The following is a 5,089-nucleotide window of genomic DNA, read 5'->3' as shown; positions in this document are numbered from 1 at the left end:
AAATAAAAGGTTTACGGATGTCTGTAAAGCAGTTGACGGAGGGGATAAGGGAGCGGAGACTAAGTTCCGGGTGCTAAAGGAAGAGTGGGAATTATTGCAAGCTGAAAAATGCAAGGGGGCCATTCTCCGTGCAAAGGCTAGAGATGCATTGGAGGGCGAAAGATGCACTAGATATTTTCTAGAGCAAGAGAAGCTGCGACAGAGATTATCGTTAATTGAAGAGTTGAAGGTAGGGGAGAAGATCATTCATGAAAGTGGGGAGATTTTAGAGGCGGCTAGCAGCTTTTATCAAGAGCTATATACAAAAGAAGACATTTCCAATTTGGCGATGGAGAAGGTTACTGCTTTTATTGAAGAGGGTTTAAAGGAGGATGAGAGAAGCATGTGTGACAAAGAAGTAGGATTAGCGGAAATAAAAATAGCAATAAGTGGAATGAAGGGGGTGGGGGGGAAGCCCAGGGTCTGATGGATTAAGTGCAGAATTTTATAAAGAATTTTGCGAGATTTTAAGTCCATTGCTCTTAGAAGTTTTTAAGGAAATTAAAATTGAGTGAAGCCTGGCCCCATCTATGAGGAGAGGTATCATAAGGTTAGCTTATAAAAATAAAGGGGATAGACGGGATCTGAAGAATTGGAGGCCCATCACATTATTAAATGTGGATTATAAGATCTTGGCGAGGGTTATGGCAAATCGTTTGAAGGTGTTACCGCAGATAGTTTGGCCCTCTCAGTCCTATGGAGTCATAGGCCGGGACATCGCAGACTCTGTGGTCTCAATCCGAGATGCGATAGAGCTCATGGAAGTGAGTGGGAGGGAGGCTTATGTATTAAAGATAGATCAAGAGAAAGCCTTTGATAGGGTCTCTCATGAGTTTTTATTGAAGGTTTTGGAAGCATTTGGTTTCAAGGAAAATTTCATTCAGTGGATAAGTGTAGTGTATGTGCCTTTAAGAGCCCCATATGTGCTGTAATGCCAGTAATGGCCACTCGGGCTATATAAGCCTGTATATTGTGTTATATCCGTTAGTACCCCTCCAGACTTTGCTTAGTAAACACCTATGAACCAACTCCTGTCTTCAGTGTCTCTATCAACACACGGACACTACAGTGGCGACGAAGTGGAAACGGACTTACCTACAATTTGGCAGCACCTCAAGGACATCGATTCCTCTGGCGTCCAGAAGAATCAAGAAGTGAAAGAAGCTGTTGTTTCACCAGCTGGCCAAGCTGGTGGCAGGTACTACAGTAATCCTTCCTGGGCGTCAGGCTGGGGCTCCAGCGGCTGGCTCTACAGCTGGGCCAAGCAGCGAAAGCGGAGGCAAGCAATAACAGACGGGGAGGGAGCACTCGGGAGACGGCCGGCGCTGCAAGCAGGTCGGCGTTCAGACCTAGAGAGAAAGTCCGGCGGGAACGAGTCTCCAACTGTAAATAAATAAATAAATAAAAAAGAACGGAAACCGCGGGAAACAGCGTTGTCATCGGCAGCAGCGGCGGGAAAGTGCGGGAAGCGCCATATCTTTTCTGCAGAAAAGAAAGAAAAGCACGGGAAGCGCCATATCTTTTCTAAGATGCCTAATTCTGCAATATTGATGCTTTTGATAACGAGATAGAGGATTGGACCACATATGTGGAAAGAGTGGAGGTATATTGCACCGCAAATGGAATAGAAGATGAGAAAAAGGCTTCAGTACTTCTGGATCTAATGGGTGCAAAGACATACAAGCTGTTACAAAACTTAATCACTCCAGCCGAACCGATGGACAAGAATTTTAAGGAGATTGTTGATACCCTACACTGCCAATTCGAGGCAGGACTGGCAGATTCTCTGCGAGACAAATTCGTGTAGAAACACAAAAAAGGCTATTTTCTGAGAAAGATTTAACACTGGACAAGGTTTTCAGTGCAATAGGAGCTGCAGAGATACAGCAAAGGCCACAGGACTTCGGCACCCATGAAATGACACGGGGTTTCGAGAGATGTTATCGCTGCGGCAGATCCACCCATGACCAGAGGGACTGCTGGTTCAAGGACAAAGCATGCAGGCAATGCGGAAAGATGGGACACATTACACGGGTGTGCCGATCTGGAAACAAAAAGTCCACTAACAGGAAAAGAATCAATAAGGAAAAGCACAGAAAGGTACAAATGATGACGGACAGTAGCTCCGAAGACCAGAAGAGCGATAGCGACTCCGGGAACAAGAGACTAAGCTCTCTCAAATTACATAATGTAATTGCCAAAGAAGATTACCAGACCATTTGGCTTACCCTCACAATAGCAGGGTCCCCAGTTAAAATGGAGCTAGATACAGGATCAGCTCTGACCGTCATAAATCGACGGGATGACGAGCGGCTATTTCCGCATATACCTTTAAAAGACACATCCATTATCTTGAAAACATATACGGGGCAGAAAGTATACCCCAAAGGAAAAATAAGGGTGCCTGTTGTATACAACGGCAAGGAAATACAGAAGTTGTATTTATATGTTCTACAAGATGGTGGTCCACTGCTGTTGGGACGTGAATGGATCAGGAAAATACGTTTAGACTGGCACTCCATTCAGGCACTGATGGTGACCAGTAAGGAAAAAAATGATGATGACGTCATACCTGAACGATTAAAAGACATCTTGGCCAACGCCAAGGAAGTGTTTCAAGAGAAACTAGGAACCTTGAAAGGCATCACCGCCTCAATAAAAGTGGAAGATGCAGCAATTCCCAAGTTTTTTAAGGCAAGACCGGTGCCATACGCAATTCGTCCAGCAGTCGAGGCAGAGCTGGAGAATTTGGAAAAGGCAGGCGTATTATCTAAAATAGATTGGAGCGAGTGGGCAACACCCATCATCCCAGTCATGAAGAAAGCATTGAAGAATGATAAATCTGAAGAACAGAGAAAAATTCGCATCTGTGGAGACTTCAAGGTGACTGTAAACCCGGTCCTTCACACGGTACAGTATCCTCTTCCGAGGATAGAAGATATTTTCGCCTCACTATCCGGAGGGAAACGTTTCACCAAAATTGACTTGGCACAGGCATATCTACAGATGGAGGTTGAAGAGGCCTCTAAAAATTTCTCACGAGAAATACACACAAAGGCCTGTACCAGTACAATCGACTGGTTTTCGGAGTAGCATCCGCTCCAGCTATCTGGCAAAGAGCTATGGAGCAAGTCCTCCAAGGGATTCCGGGGACTCAATACTACCTAGACGACATCCTTGTAACAGGAGAAAACGACAACGAGCACCTTGCCAATTTACAGCAGGTGCTCACTAGGCTGAGAGAACGGGGCCTACGAGCAAATCGCCCGAAGTGCAAATTTTTCCGAAATCAAATATCATATTGTGGCCACATAATAAATAAGGAAGGGTTGCATAAGTCACCTGAAAAAATTGAAGCGGTCATAAAAGCCCCAGCACCTGAAAATGTTTCACAATTAAGGTCGTTCCTGGGATTAATAAATTACAATCATAAATTTTTACCGAACTTATCAACTCTTAATGAACTGCTACAAACAAGAGTAATTTGGAAATGGAACGAAGACTGCAAACGTGCCTTCCATAAATGCAAAGACTTAATCACATCCAAAGAAGTTTTGGCTCATTACAACCCATCACTGCCAATCAGACTGGCGTGCGATGCATCCCCTTACGGCATAGGAGCAGTATTATCGCATAAATTCCCTGATGGCTCGGAACGGCCGATAGCTTTTGCGTCACGCTCATTGAACTCAGCTGAGCGTAACTATGCCCAAATCGACAGGGAAGCACTCAGCCTGGTATGGGGAGTGAAGAAATTCAACCATTACCTACACGGACAAAAATTTACCTTGTTGACTGACCATCAACCCCTCAGCTCCATATTCAACCCTAAAAAGGGTGTTCCCATTATGACAGCACAAAGGCTACAGAGGTGGTCCCTTTTTCTTGGGGCACACCAATACAACATAGAATACAAAGGGTCAAAACAGCATGGGAATGCTGACGGTTTATCGCACCTACCGTTGCCAACGGTAGAAGAGGCACCTACAGTAGACCCAATGGAGATGTTCCACTCTACCATAGTGGAATGTCTACCAGTAACAAATTCTGCCATTGAAAGGGAAACGAGAAATGACCCGACTCTTTCACGGGCCTACGATTTAACAGTGAAGGGATGGCCAGCACATGGCGAACCACTGTTGCCAGCATTCTCGCAAAGAAGAGAACAGCTGTCAGTGTGCCGAGGAACCTTGATGTGTGGATCCAGAGTGGTGATTCCACCCAAACTCCAGGATAAAGTGCTAAAGGAGCTTCACGAGGGGCATCTGGGTGGAGTGAAAATGAAGAACCTAGCCAGGGCGTTTGTATGGTGGCCAGGTATCGATGGAGACATCGAAGAAATGACCAAGAGCTGCCTAGGATGCCAGAAGGTCCAAAACGCTCCACCACAAGCCCCTCTACATCCATGGGAGTGGCCCTCATCTCCCTGGCAAAGGGTACACATCGAGTTTGCTGGTCCATTTATGGACTCAATGCTCTTAATCGCGGTTGATGCACACTCCAAGTGGCCGGAGGTAATAAAGATGTCCTCCACCACCACGGAAAAAACCATCACAGTATTAAGGACCATATTTGCCAGGAATGGGCTGCCGGAACAGATCTGTTCTGATAATGGACCGCAATTTGTGTCCGAAGAATTCAGGAAGTTCTTAAAAAACAATGGGGTTAAGCACTACACGTCCGCCCCATACCATCCCGCCACCAATGGATTGGCTGAAAGGTTTGTCCAGACCTTCAAGAAGGCCATAAAGGCCATGGGTAATGAAGACATAAAACTTCAGCACAAGGTGGATAACTTCTTGTTCGCATACAGGAATGCAACACATCTGGTTACCAACCAAACTCCCGCCATGATGTTCTTCAATAGAAACCTAAGATGCCGGCTGGATTTGGTCAAGCCCAACATCAGAAGGGACGTGGAGAACCGGCAGTTTCAAGGCGTGAATGAAAGGCCAACTAGAACCTTCCAGATAGGTCAACAAGTTTTGGCCCGGGACTACCGTACTGAGAAATGGCAGCCTGGAACTATCTGCACACGACTAGGACCACT

The sequence above is a fragment of the Somniosus microcephalus genome, unplaced genomic scaffold, assembly GCF_052327205.1.
Source record: "Somniosus microcephalus isolate GS21.2 unplaced genomic scaffold, FLI_Smic_1.0 scaffold635, whole genome shotgun sequence".
In the NCBI taxonomy this organism is placed as follows: domain Eukaryota; kingdom Metazoa; phylum Chordata; class Chondrichthyes; order Squaliformes; family Somniosidae; genus Somniosus; species Somniosus microcephalus.
The sequence above is the reverse complement of the archived record's forward strand: the minus strand, read 5'-3'. Positions refer to the sequence as shown.